Raw genomic sequence first — 16,374 nt, forward strand, 5'->3', positions numbered from 1 at the left:
CGCGTAAACAGACCCGTCGCGTTCTCCGCCCGTCCCGCGGTCCGGGAGTCTGGCCGCTTCTGCGGGTGGGGGGCCGGAACGCAACCCCCCGCGAGCTCCCGGAGAGCCCCCAGCTTCCGGAGCCAGCCGGCAGGCTGCCGCTAGTCTGGGAGGGCAGTTGCGGGGGTGGGGGGGGTGATGCTTTCAAGTCGGTGTCACGGCTAAAGGCGGGTCTTGCCAGCCCTTACTCCCCTCCCTCCTTCCCTCTGCCACACCCCCCCCCTTCCCCCCCCCCCCCCCCCCCCCCGCCCCGCTCCTCCTCCTCCCGCTTGCACCCGACTGTCAACCAGCCCACGTCAAGCCGTCTCTCCTGTATCAGTGTGACCAATCAGCCCTCCCTTCACTCCAATGCCGTCCTCCGAGCGAGAGAAAGATTACAGAAACTGTGCTGGGACTATCGCCCGCTTCAAGACCAGCGAGCAAGCTTTGTAAACTTTTCTCGGTCGCTTTTTGCGAAAGGTTAGTGGCGGAGTATGATTTCGATCTGCGCTCTTTATCTCTCTGTCTTTGAGTCGGCTCTCCCGCCACCCTCCTCCTCCTCCTCTGCGGCGCTCGACGGGCAACAACAGTTAACAGAAATGAGTCGACCGCGTCTCTGAACTCCCTTTGAACAATGCCTCTGCGATCCAGCCCTTCTTGCGAGAAACGGGCGCTTGCTGGGGCTTTTTTTTTTTTAATCACCGAGGGAGTAAGCCTCCTGCGTTGAAACCCCAGGGCTCGGCCGCTCCCAGCCCCCCCCGTGACCGCTCTCTCTCTCTCTCTCTCTCTCTCTCTCTCTCTCTCTCTCGGCGTAGCAAGCTCCCGCAAACAGCGATGCGATAAACGACCGGGGTGGGGGTGGGTTAGGGGTGGTGGGTTTAGCGATGTGGGTGATTCCCAGGACGCACTCTCCCCTCCTCTCCGCCCCCTGCACTCCCTCCAGAAGTCGAACGGATCGGGCGTGTCTCGCATTTGCTTGACGGCGGTGTTGCGGGCGCGTCCGAATGAAGTAACGCTCGCTCGCCGGGGGTCGGGTCGGGGGGGTGGGGGGGGGGTGCGGGGGGAGAGAGCAGGGGGAGGGGAATGTCGGGGTATGGGACAGTCGGGGCGCAGGCAGAGGTGGGGCCGAGAGGGGCGCCTTGTTGGAGGCAGACTTCAGAGATGCAGCAGGCTCCGAGAAAGACCGGGGTTTAGGCCGCGCCTTTTGTCACCACTGGGCGTCTCGATCCGCTTCGCAGCCCGTGACGTGCTCGTCGGACTGCGGGCACCGTAGGAAACACGGCAGCCGACAGTGCGCACAGCAAGCTCCCACGAACAACGACGTGATAATGACCCAGGTCATCTGGTTTTCTTTGCTGTTGTGTTGATTTGCGGGGGGGATAAATAATCGGCCGCAGGGAACACCCGGGAGAACCACTCCCCGATCAAACGAATACCTGCCTGACCGATTAATACCGGTGACTAATACCTCCTGCACTGCCTCAACCTCCCCATCTCTACTGAAACATGCCACACGTAAACACGATTGGCCGTGACTCCATCTGAAGGTTTAAACCCTCTCTCCGCCGTCTTGTCGAAGGCGGCAGCTCAGTTTTAGCTGGAAAGGAAAGGGTTGCGTTCTCGGCCAGAAGCGCATCCTGTGACATTTCTGCCAGCAATTAATATCTGATCACTACCGTGACTGCTGGCTCGACACTGAGCGACGGATACAATTAAACGACCGGCGAGAGATTATCTGGTCAGCCGCGGGGGCCACGATCTCCTCAAACGCAGCAACTTGAATTTTACAAGGCGCCTTTAATGCCCCAAGGCGCCGTCGTGAGGACCAGATTTGACCCCGAGCCACATAAGGAAATGTTAGGGACAGGCGACCAAAAGCTGGGTCAGAGAGGGAGGTTTTAATGAGCTTCTAAAGACGCAGAGAGGTTGAGGGAGGGAGTTCCAGAGCTTGGGGCCCCAGGCATCTGAAGGCACGGCCACCGATGGTGGAGCGATTATAAGCAGGGCGGCGCAAGAGGGCAGAATTAGAGGAGCGCAGACACCTCGGGGGGGGTTGTGGGGCTGGAGCAGGTTACACAGATAGGGAGGGGTGTAGGGGCTGGAGGAGGTTACACAGATAGGGAGGGGTGTAAGGGCTGGAGGGGGTTACAGAGATAGGGAGGGGTGTAGGGGCTGGAGGAGGTTACAGAGATAGGGAGGGGTGTCGGGACTGGAGGAGGTTACAGAGATAGGGAGGGATGTAGGGGCTAGAGGAGGTTACAGAGATAGGGAGGGGTGTCGGGGCTGGAGGAGGTTACAGAGATAGGGAGGGGTGTCGGGGCTGGAGGAGGTTACAGAGATAGGGAGGGGTGTAGGGGCTGGAGGGGGTTACAGAGATAAGGACGGGTGTAGGGGCTGGAGGAGGTTACAGAGATAGGGAGGGGCGTAGGGGCTGGAGGGGGTTACAGAGATAAGGACGGGTATAGGGGCTGGAGGAGGTTACAGAGATAGGGAGGGGTGTAGGGGCTGGAGGAGGTTACAGAGATAGGGAGGGGTGTAGGGGCTGGAGGAGGTTACAGAGATAGGGAGGGGTGTAGGGGGCTGGAGGAGGTTACAGAGATAGGGAGGGGTGTAGGGGCTGGAGGAGGTTACAGAGATAGGGAGGGGTGTAGGGGCTGGAGGAGGTTACAGAGATAGGGAGGGGTGTAGGGGCTGGAGGGGGTTACAGCGATAGGGAGGGGCGAGGGGCCATGGAGTGATTTGTAAACCAGGATGAGAATTTTGAAATCGAAGCATTGCTTTAACCGGGAGCCAGTGTAGGTCAGCGAGCACAGGGTGAGTGGGACTCGGTGCGAGTTAGGACACGGGGGCAGTGAGCACAGTGGGTGATGGGTGAGTGGGACTCGGTGCGAGTTAGGACACGGGGGCAGTGAGCACAGGGGGTGATGGGTGAGCGGGACTCGGTGCGAGTTAGGACACGGGGCAGTGAGCACAGGGGGCGATGGGTGAGCGGGACTCGGTGCGAGTTAGGACACGGGGCAGTGAGCACAGGGGGCGATGGGTGAACGGGACTCGGTGCGAGTTAGGACACGGGGCAGTGAGCACAGGGGGCGATGGGTGAACGGGACTCGGTGCGAGTTAGGACACGGGGCAGTGAGCACAGGGGGTGATGGGTGAGCGGGACTGGGTGCGAGTTAGGACACGGGGGGGCAGCCGAGTTTTGGATCACCTCTAGCTTACGTCGGGTAGAATGTGGGAGGCCAGCCAGTAGTGCGTTGGAATAGTCAAGTCTGGAGGTAACAAAGGCACGGATGAGGGCTTCAGCAGCGGATGAGCTGAGGCAGGGGGCGGAGGCGGGCGATGTTACGGAGGGGGAAATGGGCAGATTTAGGGATGCTCCAGAGGCCTGAATTCTCGTTATTAATTAACTTCCCCTCACAGCTCACAGGTGACCTGGGGTCAGGAGCATGTATTTGACGAAGGCTGGACTGTCGTTCGCATGTCCACTCCCTTGTAAATGTCAGCTTGGCTCATCGGGTCTTGGCCTCCCCTTCGGGTCAGCAGCCTGAGAGTCTGTGAACTCACCAGGGCCCGTAATCCAGGAAAGAACAAAGAAGGGCTTGAATTTGTATCGTGCCTTTCCCTAGCTCAGGATGTCCCAACGCGCCTCGCGGCCAATGACGTTGCTTTCTTGCATCACAGTCACTGTTGCACTGTGGGAAACGCCAATTTGCGCACAGCAAGCTCCCACAATCAGAACATAAGAAGTAGGAGCAGGAGTCGGCCATTCGGCCCCTCGAGCCTGCTCCGCCATTTAATACGATCATGGCTGATCTGATCATGGACTCAGCTCCACTTCCCCGCCCGCTCCCCAGACCCCTTTATTCCGTTATCACTCAAACAGAAAAACATAGAAAATAGGTGCAGGAGTAGGCCATTCGGCCCTTCGAGCCTGCACCGCCATTCAATAAGATCATGGCTGATCATTCACCTCAGTACCCCATTCCTGCTTTCTCTCCATGCCCCTTGATCCCTTTAGCCGTAAGGGCCACATCTAAATCCCTTTTGAATATATCTAACGAACTGGCCTCAACAACTCTCTGTGGTAGAGAATTCCACAGGTTCACAACTCTCTGAGTGAAGAAGTTTCTCCTCATCTCAGTTCCAAATGGCTTACCCCTTATCCTTAGACGAAATCTGTCTATCTCTGCCTTAAGTATATTCAATTCTGACGGGACTGGATAGGTTAGATGCAGGAAGAACGTTCCGGATGTTGGGGAACCACGGGACACAGTCTAAGGATAAGGTGTAGGCCATTTAGGACCGAGATGAGGAGAAACTTCTTCACTCAGAGAGTTGTTAACCTGTGGAATTCCCTACTGCAGAGAGTTGTTGATGCCAGTTCATTGGATATATTCAAGAAGGAGTTAGATATGGCCCTTACAGCTAAAGGGATCAAGGGGTATGGAGAGAAAGCAGGAAAGGGGTACTGAGGGAATGATCAGCCATGATCTTATTGAATGGTGGTGCAGGCTCGAAGGGCCGAATGGCCTACTCCTGCACCTATTTTCTATGTTAACCCAGCTTCCACAGCTCTCTGAGGCAGCGAATTCCACAGATTTACAACCCTCTGAGAGAAGAAATTCCTCCTCATCTCAGTTCTAAATGGGCGGCCCCTTATTCTAAGACTATGCCCCCTAGTTCTAGTCTCCCCCATCACTGGAAACATCCTCTCTGCATCCACCTCATAATCTTATACGTTTCGATACGATCACCCCTCATTCTTCCGAACTCCAATGAGTAGAGGCCCAACCTGCTCAACCTGTCCTCATAAGTCATCTCCGGAATCAACCAAGTGAACCTTCTCTGAACAGCAATGCAACAAACGACCAGAGAGAATCTGTTTTAGTGATGTTGATTGAAGAATAAATATTAGCCCCAGGTCACCGGGGAGAACTCAGCGCCCCCTCCCCGCTCTTCTTTAAAGATCTTTTACGTCCACCCGAGAGAGCAGACGGGGCCTCGGTTTAACGTCTCATCCGAAAGACCGATGCTCCTCCAGTGCCAGTCCTGAGAGAGCCCTGCACTGTCGGAGCAGTTGTACTGCAGAGAAGAACGTTAAACCAAGGACCCTCCTCCGCTTAAGCAACACCTCGATTTTAAATGACTCATCCTTGTCTTCAGATCCCTCCTCGCCCCCCTCCTTCCCTATCGCTGTAACCTCCTCCAGCACCCCCTCCCACCCCCGAGATCTCTGCACTGTTCCAATTCTGCACTGCATCCCCCTCCCGCCAACTTCCATCGCTCCGCCATTGGCTGCCTGGGGCCCCAAGCTCTGGAATTCCCTCCCTGATCCTCTCCTCCTTTTGAGACATAGAAAATAGGTGCAGGAGCAGGCCATTCGGCCCTTCGAGCCTGCACCACCATTCAATATCATGGCTGATCATTCCCTCAGTACCCCATTCCTGCTTTCTCTCCATACCCCTTGATCCCTTTAGCCATAAGGGCCACATCTAACTCCCTTTTGAATATATCCTAACGAACTGGCCTCAACAACTCTCTGTGGTAGAGAATTCCACAGGTTCACAATTCTCTGGGTGAAGAAGTTTCTCCTCATCTCGGTCCTAAATGGCTTACCCCCTTATCCTTGGACTGTGTCCCCTGGCTCTGGACTTCTCCAACATCGGGAACATTCTTCCTGCATCTAACCTGTCCAGTCCCGTCAGAATTTTATATGTTTCTATGAGATCCCCTCTCATTCTTCTAAATTCCAGTGAATATAAGCCCAGTCGATCCAGTCTTTCTTGATAGGTCAGTCCCGCCATCCCGGGAATCAGTCTGGTGAACCTTCGCTGCACTCCCTCAATAGCAAGAACGTCCTTCCTCAGATTAGGAGACCAAAACTGAACACAATACTCCAGGTGTGGCCTCACCAAGGCCCTGTACAACTCCAGTAAGACCTCCCTGCTCCTGTACTCAAATCCTCTCGCTATGAAGGCCAACATGCCATTAGCTTTCTTCGCCGCCTGCTGTTCCTGCATAGCCAACTTTCAATGACTGATGAACCATGACACCCAGGTCTCGTTGCACCTCCCCTTTTCCTAATCTGTCACCATTCAGATAATAATCTGCCTTCCTGTTAAACCAAGGCCCATCCCCCGCTTAAGCAACACCTCGATTTTAAATGACTCATCCTTGTTTTCAAATCCCTCCTCGCCCCCCTCCCTATCGTTGTAACCTCCTCCAGCCCCTACAACACCCCCCTCCCCGCCTAGATCTCTGCGCTCCTCCAATTTCTCTTGCGTGTCCCCCCCGACTTCTATTGCTCCGCCATTGACTGCCTGGGGCCCCAAGCTCTAGAATTCCCTCCCTGAACCTCTCTGCCTCTCTCTCCTCCTTTCAGATGCTCCTTAAAACCGACCTCTCTGACCCAGCTTCTGGTCATCAGCCCTAATTTCTCCTTATGTGGCTCGGTGTCAAATCTTGTTTGATAATCGCTGCCGTGAAGCACGTTTTGCTACGCGATACAAGCCTTTGGCGGCCTGGTTTAGCACCCTCTCGAACTCTTCCCCTCCAAAATTGCAAGAGGTTTGTGATCGAGTCGATCGGGGAGAACCTGTTCCCCGGGGGGGCAGGAGGGGTGGGTAAGCAGAGGGACACAGATTGACGATAATCGGCGATGGAACCAGAGGGGCAGATGGGGGAGAATGTGTTTACGCAGCGAGTTGTTGTGATCGGGAACGCGCTGCCTGAAAGCTTGGTGGGAGCAGGTTCAATCTTGACTTTCAAACGGGGAATTTGCAGAGCTATGGGGACCAACTGGATGGCTCCATCTGTGTTATAAGATTCTTCGATTCGACACTTTCCTACATATAAACACTCCTTCAAAAACCTCGACACTGTAGTACCTTCCTTCTTCAGAGCAGGCTCGAGGGGCTGTATGGCCTACTCTGGCTCCGATTCCTTATCTTCATTGTGGCTTCCATTACCTCCTCGAGCTTCCAGCTCCTGAAAAGCACTGTCGATTTTCAGGTACACACACGTACAGCAAGTGGGGCATTTCTAAGGATGGGACAGTGCAGAGGGAGCTTTACTCTGTATCTAACCCCATGCTGTACCTGCCCTGGGAGTGTTTGATGGGACAGTGTAGCGGGAGCTTTACTCTGTATCTAACCCCGTGCTGTACCTGCCCTGGGAGTGTTTGATGGGACAGTGCAGAGGGAGCTTTACTCTGTATCTAACCCCCTGTACCTGCCCTGGGAGTGTTTGATGGGACAGTGTAGAGGGAGCTTTACTCTGTATCTAACCCCCTGTACCTGCCCTGGGAGTGTTTGATGGGACAGTGTAGAGGGAGCTTTACTCTGTATCTAACCCCCTGTACCTGCCCTGGGAGTGTTTGATGGGACAGTGTAGAGGGAGCTTTACTCTGTATCTAACCCCCTGTACCTGCCCTGGGAGTGTTTGATGGGACAGTGTAGAGGGAGCTTTACTATGTATCTAACCCCATGCTGACCCAGACACTGTGTGACCCCCCCTGGTTCTAGATTCCCCCACGAGGGGGAAACATCCTCTCTGCATCTACCCTGTCCAGCCCCCCTCAGAATCTGATACGTTTCAATAAGATCACCTCTCATTCTTCTGAACTCCAATGAGTAGAGGCCCAACCTGCTCAACCTTTCCTCATAAGACAACCCCCTCATCCCCGGAATCAACCGAGAGAACCTGCTCTGAACTGCCTCCAATGCAAGTGTATCCTTTCGTAAATACGGAAACCAAAACTGGACGCAGTACTCGAGGTGTGGTCTCACCAACATCCTGTACAGTTGTAGCAGGATTTCTCTGCTTTTATACTCCATCCCCAACACATACTGGTGTGCCAGGAACTACCTAAATTCAACTTATTTCTTTGAACCAACAACTTGCATTTATATAGTAACTGTAGAGGGAGCTTTACTCTGTATCTAACCCCGTGCTGTGCCTGCCCTGGGAGTGTTTGATGGGACAGTGTAGAGGGAGCTTTACTCTGTATCTAACCCCCTGTACCTGCCCTGGGAGTGTTTGATGGGACAGTGTAGAGGGAGCTTTACTCTGTATCTAACCCCGTGCTGTACCTGCCCTGGGAGTGTTTGATGGGACAGTGTAGAGGGAGCTTTACTCTGTATCTAACCCCCTGTACCTGCCCTGGGAGTGTTTGATGGGACAGTGTAGAGGGAGCTTTACTCTGTATCTAACACAGTAACATTGAAATCTTCGCTCCTACTCCGGAAGGCAGACAGAACGCTGAAGGCTAGCACCGGGACGGCAGAGTACAAGTTGCACGTGTGCTGTCCGATGGCCTGGAGTAGATTGTCCACTGCTGGACACTGATACACAAGGGGAGTGGCTCGGACCCGTCATTCACTTCAGGGTAGATGCACGAGGCTTGACCTGGGAGTCTGAGGCAAGACCAGTGAAATCTCGGGACTTGCAACCTTTCAAGGGGGCACTTGTTGCAGCTGTAGACTGCGTTAGTCAGACCCCATCTGCATTCGGTTTTGGGCACCGTGTGATATATTCTTCACAACATCACAAACACACATGTACACAGAATGGCATGCCCCTTTATTGCATTTACATCAGTAGTTGCAGTACCACAGTAGACCTGGAGCAGTAGACCACCAGGGGGAGCTGTATATGAAATAAGAATATAAGATAAGACCATCAGAAATAGGAACAGGCTCCTTGAGCCTGCTCCGCCATTCAATAAGATCGCGGCTGATCTGATCATGGACTCAGCTCCACTTCCCCGCCCGCCCCTTCACTCCCTTATCGCTCAAAAATCTGTCTATCTCCACCTTAAATATATTCAATGACCCAGCCCCCCACAGCTCTCTGAAGCAGCGAATTCCACAGATTTACAACCCTCTGAGAGAAGAAATTCCTCCTCATCTCAGTTTTAAATGGGCGGCCCCTTATTCTGAGACCATGCCCCCTAGTTCTAGTCTCCCCCATCAGTGGGAACATCCTCTCTGCATCCACCTTGTCGAAGCCCCTCATTGGCTTATATGTTTCGATAAGATCACCTCTCATTCTTCTGAACAACAATGAGTAGAGGCCCAACCTCCTCAACCTTTCCTCATAAGTCAACCCCCTCATCCCCGGAATCAACCGAGTGAACCTTCTCTGAACTGCCTCCAATGCAAGTATATCCTTTCGTAAATAACACTCCAGCTATTTACAATATGCATTAATGATTTAGACGAAGGAATTAAGTGTAATATCTCCAAGTTTGCAGATGACACTAAGCTGGGTGGCGGTGTGAGCTGTGAGGAGGATGCTAAGAGGCTGCAGGGTGACTTGGACAGGTTAGGTGAGTGGGCAAATACATGGCAGATGCAGTATAATGTGGATGAATGTGAGGTTATGCACTTTGGTAGTAAAAACAGGAAGGCAGAATATTATCTGAATGGTGACAGATTAGGAAAAGGGGAGGTGCAACGAGACCTGGGTGTCATGGTACATCAGTCATTGAAAGTTGGCCATGCAGGTACAGCAGGCGGTGAAGAAGGCAAATGGTATGTTGGCCTTCATAGCGAGGGAATTTGAGTATAGGAGCAGGGAGGTGTTACTGCAGTTGTACAGGGCCTTGGTGAGGCCACACCTTGAATATTGTGTTCAGTTTTGGTCTCCTAATCTGTCGAAGGACATTCTTGCTATTGAGGGAGTGCAGCGAAGGTTCACCAGACTGATTCCCGGGATGGCAGGACTGACATATGAAGAAAGACTGGATCGACTAGGCTTATATTCACTGGAATTTAGAAGAATGAGAGGGGATCTCATAGAAACATATAAAATTCTGACGGGACGGGACAGGTTAGATGCAGGAAGAATGTTCCCGATGTTGGGGAAGTCCAGAACCAGGGGTCACAGTCTAAGGATAAGGGGCAAGCCATTTAGGACCGAGATGAGGAGAAACTTCTTCACTCGGGGAGTTGTGAACCTGTGGAATTCTCTACCACAGAGAGTTGTTGAGGCCAGTTCGTTAGATATATTCAAAAGGGAGTTGGATGTGGCCCTTACGGCTAAAGGGGATCAAGGGGTATAGAGAGAAAGCACGAATGGGATATTGAAGTTGCATGATCAGCCATGATCATATTGAATGGTGGTGCAGGCTCGAAGGGCCGAATGGCCTACTCCTGCACCTATTTACTGTGTATCTACTCCACACCTTAGGAAGGATATATCGGCCTAGGAGGGGGAGCAACGCAGATTCACCACAATGATACCGGGGGCTGAAAGGGTTAAGTACGAGCGCATGTTTCACGGCAACAGTAGCATAGTGGTAACGTTACAGGACTAGTGATGCAGAGACATGAATTCAAATCCCACCACGGCAGCTGGGGGGATTTATATTCAGTTAATTAAATAAATCTCAAACGAAAAGCTAGTGTTAGTCGTGGTAACCATGAAACTAGCGGATTGTCGGGAAAATCCAACTCGTTCACTGATGGGATCAGTGCTGGGGCCCCAGCTATTCACTAAAAAAATATATACATATATATATAAATGATTTGGATGAGGCAACCAAATGTAATATGTCCAAGTTTGCTGACCACACAAAACTCGGTGGGGTTGTGAGTTGTGAGGAGGTTGCAAAGGCGATTTAGTTCGGTTGAGTGAGTGGGCAAACACATGGCAGATGCAGTTTAACGTTGATAAATGTGAAGTTACCCACTTTGGTCGGAAAAACATAAGGACAAAGTATTATTTAAATGCTGATATCTCGGGAAGTGTGGATGTACAGAGGGACCTGGGTGTCCTTGTACACCAGTCACTGAAAGCAAACACGCAGGTGCAGCAAGCAGTGAGGAAGGCCAATGGTATGTTGGCCTTCATTGCGAGAGGGTTTGAGTACAAGAGCAAGGATGTCTTACTCCAGTTATACAGGGCCTTGGTGGGATCACACCTGGAGTATTGTATGCAGTTTTGGTCTCCTTACCTAAGGAAGGATATACTGGCCATAGAGGGAGTGCAGCGAAGGTTCACCAGACTGATTCCTGGGAGGGCAGGACTGGCGTATGAGGAGAGATTGTGTCGACTGGGCCTGTATTCACTGGAGTTTAGAAGAATGAGAGGGGATCTCATCGAAAGGTATAAAATTCTGACGGGGTTGGACAGACTGGACGCGGGGAGGATGTTTCCCCGGGGCTGGGAAGTCTAGAACAAGGGGTCACAGTCTCAGGATACGAGGCTGGAAATTTAGGACAGAGATGAGGAGAAATGTTTTCACTCCGAGGGAGGTGAACCTGTGGAATTCTCTACCACAGAAGGCTGTGGAGGCCAAGTCACTGAATATATTTCAGGAGGGAGATAGATAGATTTCTAGACACAAAAGGCATCAAGGGGTATGGGGAGAAAGCGGGAATATGGTGTTGAGATAGAGGATCAGCCATGATCATATTGAATGGTGCAGGCTCGAGGGGCCGAATGGCCTACTTCTGCTCCTATTTTCTATGTCCTGCAGGGAAGGAAATCTGCCGTCCTTACACGGCCTGGCCTATACGTGACTCCAGACCCAGAGCAATGACTCTTAAGAGCCCCGGTGAAATGGCCTAGCGAGCAACCCGGTTGTGCCAAACCACCGCGATAGTCGGCACTGTGGGAGCACCTTCACCACACGGACTGCAGCGGTTCAAGAAGGCTGGCTCAACCACCAGCCTCTCACGGGGGCGGTTAGGGACGGGCGACAAAAGCTGGGCCTGGCCAGCGACGCCCACGTCCCGTGAAGGAATAAATTAGAAAAAGAGTCGAGGGTGCCTTTCCTCGAGTGTCGAAGATTAGGGGGTTGATCTAATCGAGATGTTTGAGACGATTAAAGCATTTGATTGGGTAGATCAAGAGTAAATATTTCCTCTGGTTGGGGGGGAAGGAGGGAACGTCCAGAACAAGGAGGTGTCACCTTCAAATCAGAGCCAGGCCGTTCAGGCGTGACCATACGATGATACAGCACAGAAGGATCCCATTCAGCCCACCATGTCTGCACTAGCCCTTTGTCAGAGCGATCCAATTAGTCCCATCTCTCTCCACCCTTTCCCCATCGTCCAATCATGTTTTCTCTTCGCAGATTTATCTCATTCTCTTTTGAATGTGACTATTTAATCTGCCTCCGCCCCGCGAGCCTGTTACATTAGGGACAGGAGCAGGCCCATTCAGCCCCTCGAGCCTGTTACATTAGGGACAGGAGGAGGCCCATTCAGCCCCTCGAGCCTGTTACATTAGGGACAGGAGGAGGCCCATTCAGCCCCTCGAGCCTGTTACATTAGGGACAGGAGGAGGCCGTTCAGCCCCTCGAGCCTGTTACATTAGGGACAGGAGGAGGCCGTTCAGCCCCTCGAGCCTGTTACATTAGGAACAGGAGGAGGCCGTTCAGCCCCTCGAGCCTGTTACATTAGGGACAGGAGGAGGCCGTTCAGCCCCTCGAGTCTGTTACATTAGGAACAGGAGGAGGCCGTTCAGCCCCTCGAGTCTGTTACATTAGGGACAGCAGGAGGCCGTTCAGCCCCTCGAGCCTGTTACATTAGAGACAGGAGGAGGCCGTTCAGCCCCTCGAGCCTGTTACATTAGGGACAGGAGGAGGCCGTTCAGCCCCTCGAGCCTGTTACATTAGGAACAGGAGGAGGCCATTCAGCCCCTCGAGCCTGTTACATTAGGGACAGGAGGAGGCTGTTCAGCCCCTCGAGCCTGTTACATTAGGGACAGGAGGAGGCCGTTCAGCACCTCGAGCCTGTTACATTAGGGACAGGAGGAGGCCGTTCAGCCCCTCGAGCCTGTTACATTAGGGACAGGAGGAGGCCGTTCAGCACCTCGAGCCTGTTACATTAGGGACAGGAGGAGGCCGTTCAGCCCCTCGAGCCTGTTACATTAGGGACAGGAGGAGGCCGTTCAGCCCCTCGAGCCTGTTACATTAGGGACAGGAGGAGGCCGTTCAGCCCCTCGAGCCTGTTACATTAGGGACAGGAGGAGGCCGTTCAGCCCCTCGAGCCTGTTACATTAGGAACAGGAGGAGGCCATTCAACCCCTCGAGCCTGTTACATTAGGAACAGGAGTTGGCCATTCGGCCCCTTGAGCTTGCTCCGCCATCCAATAAGATCACGGCTGATCTGATCATGGACTCAGCTCCACTTTCTCGCCCGCCCCTTCACTCCCTTATCGCTCAACAATCTCTCTTTCTCCACCTTAAATATATTCAGTGACCCAGCCCCCCACAGCTCTCTGGGGCAGAGAATTCCACAGATTCACCAGAAGAAATTCCTCCTCATCTCCGTCTTAAATGGGCGACCCCTTATTCTGAGAATATGTGCCCCCTAGTTCTAGATTCCCCCACGAGGGGGGAAACATCCTCTCTGCATCCACCCTGTCCAGCCCCCCTCAGAATCTGATACGTTTCGATAAGATCACCTCTCATTCTCCTAAACTCCGATGAGTAGAGGCCCAACCTGCTCAAACTACCTCCATAAGACAACCTTCTTGTCTCCGCAATCAACCGAGTGAACCTTCTCTGAACTGCCTCCAATGCAAGTGTATCCTTCCTTAAATGCGGAGACCAAAACTGCACGCAGTACTCCAGCTGTGCCCTCACCGATACCCTGTACAGTTCCAGTTCCAGATCCACAGCGACTCGCTGCAAAAAATATCTCCTCCTGTCAACTTCTGGTTCTGCTGCAAGATCTTTTCTCCCGTTCCCCCGTTCCCCCGTTCCCCCCGCCCCCGTGGTGTTGCTCATCAGCTCTCGCTGGGTTCTAGCAGACCACCCCGTGGCATTGCTCATCAGCTTCAGATGTGAGGAAACGCTTCTTCACACACAGCCGGGGGCAGTGGAGATCGGGAACTCTCTCCTATCCATCGGGCTGTGGAGGCTGGGGGACAGGGGCGTCAGTCGGAGCTTTCAAGGCTGAGATTCTTGTTGGGCACGGCCAAGGCGGGAAAGTGGAGTTGAGGGCAAGACTTCCAGGAGGTTTGCCGCTCTCGCGGGAAGTGGCGTACTGCAGGGATCCGTGCTGGGAACGGCTGTTCTTCACCATGCGCAGTCATGATTTGAGCTGAACGAACGGAAGAATTCGGAACAGGAGCAGGCCATTCGGCCCCTTGAGCCTGCTCCGCCATTCGCTAAGATCACCTCTGATCTTCTCCCTCGACTGGATGACCTTTTGTTGGCCGACGCAGATACGATGGTAAGTACTGCAGAGAAGCGAATACAGCCAGGGTGATCTCCTGGACTAGTGTCGATCGCCTGGACGGGTCGGAGAGGAATTTTCCCAGATTTTGTTTCTCCCTAAATTGGCCTGGATTTTTATCTGGTTTTTGCCTCTCCCAGGAGATCACGTGGCTCCGGTTGGGGTGGAGTGTAGAATGTTTCAGTGTAAGGGGTGTCGCAGTTATGTGGGGCGGACTGGTTGGGCTGGGTGCTCTTTGCCTTTCCGTCATTGTTCATAGAAACATGGAAAATAGGTGCAGGAGTAGGCCATTCGGCCCTTCGAGCCTGCACCTCCATTCAATAAGATCATAGAAACATAGAAAATAGGTGCAGGAGTAGGCCATTCGGCCCTTCGAACCTGCACCACCATTCAATAAGATCATGGCTGTTCATTCACCTCAGTACCCCTTTCCTGCTTTCTCTCCATACCCCTTGATCTCTTTCGCCGTAAGGGCCATATCTATCTCCCTCTGGAATATATCCAATGAACTGGTATCAACAACTCTCTGCAGCAGGGAATTCCACAGGTTAACAACTCTCTGAGTGAAAAAGTTTCTCCTCATCTCAGTCCTAAATGGCTTACCCCTTATCCTTAGACTGTGACCCCCTGGTTCTGAAACTCCCCAGCAACGGGAACATTCTTCCTGCCTCTAACCTGTCCAATCCCGTCAGAATTTTATATGTTTCTATGAGATCCCCTCTCATTCTTGGCCTTCATGTTGGCCTTCATAGCAAGAGGATTTGCGTATAGGAGCAAGGAAGTCTTACTGCAGTTGTACAGGGCCTTGGTGAGGCCTCACATGGAATATTGTGTTCAGTTTTGGTCTCCTCATCTGAGGAAGGACATTCTTGCTATTGAGGGAGTGCAGCGAAGGTTCACCAGACTGATTCCCGGGATGGCAGGACTGACATATGAGGAGAGACTGGATCGACTAGGCTTATATTCACTGGAATTTAGAAGGATGAGAGGGGATCTCATAGAAACATATAAAATTCTGACGGGACTGGACAGGTTAGATGCAGGAAGAATGTTCCCGATGTTGGGGAAGTCCAGAACCAGGGCTCACACAGTCTAAGGATAAGGGGTAAGCCATTTAGGACCGAGATGAGGAGAAACTTCTTCACTCAGAGAATTGTGAACCTGTGGAATTCTCTACCACAGAGAGTTGTTGAGGCCAGTTCATTAGATATATTCAAGAGGGAGTTAGGTGTGGCCCTTACGGCTAAAGGGATCAAGGGGTATGGAGAGAAAGCAGGAATGGGGTACTGAGGTGAATGATCAGCCATGATCATATTGAATGGTGGTGCAGGCTCGAAGGGCCGAATGGCCTACTCCTGCATCTATTTTCTATGTTTCTGTGTAGGTTTATATGTAACCTTCAGGGCTGCTGACCGAGGGCCGTGTGGTACTTTGTCAGCCGGCGTGGTCACGATGGGCCGAAATGGCCTCCTTCTGCGCTGTAAATTTCTGTGTTTCTAACTCCACCTTGCTGCACCAATAGAGAAGAAATACTTGCATCTATATAGCGCCTTGCACGGTCAGCGGACAACTCGATGTGCTTTACAGCCAATGAAGTACTTTTGGAGTGTGGCCACTATCCCCATATCCCTTGATTCCCTTAATATCCAAAAATCAACCGATCTCGGCCTTGAACATACTCGACGACTGAGCCTCCACAGCCCTCTGGGGCAGAGAATTCCAAAGATTCACCCCCTTCCGAGTGAAGAAATTCCTCCTCATCTCAGTCCTAAATGGCCGACCCCTTATCCTGAGACTGTGTGACCCCTGGTTCTAGACTCCCCAGCCCGGGGGGGAAACATCCTCCCTGCATCTACCCTGCCAATCCCCCTCAGAATCGGAGATGTTTCAATGAGGTCACCTCCCCTTCTTCTAAACTCCAGAGAATATCGGCCCAGTCTGCTCAAACTCTCCTGGAAGGACAATCCCCCCCATCCCAGGAATCAGTCTGGCGAACCTTCGCTGCACTCCCTCTGTGGCAAGTGTATCCTTCCTCAGGTAAGGAGACCCAAACTGTGCACAATACTCCAGGTGTGGTCTCACCAGGGCCCGATATAATCGCAGTAAGACGTCTTTACTCTTATACTCAAATCCTCCTGTAATAAAGGCCAACATACCATTTGCT

The 16,374-nt window shown here is 52.6% G+C and overlaps 1 protein-coding gene across 1 annotated transcript in view; it reads left to right on the forward strand.

Annotated features, from left to right (window-relative positions):
* The first annotated feature begins 372 nt into the window (after positions 1–372).
* The window catches only part of LOC139240452 (GATA-binding factor 2-like), a 47,888-nt gene continuing 31,886 nt past the window's right edge, over positions 373–16,374 (forward strand). The window contains exon 1 of the mRNA XM_070868985.1: positions 373–498. The gene's annotated coding sequence lies outside the window, so the exon portion shown is untranslated. The remainder of the gene's footprint in view (positions 499–16,374) is intronic.

Source organism: Pristiophorus japonicus, chromosome 32 (assembly GCF_044704955.1).
Source record: "Pristiophorus japonicus isolate sPriJap1 chromosome 32, sPriJap1.hap1, whole genome shotgun sequence".
NCBI classification, from domain to species: domain Eukaryota; kingdom Metazoa; phylum Chordata; class Chondrichthyes; family Pristiophoridae; genus Pristiophorus; species Pristiophorus japonicus.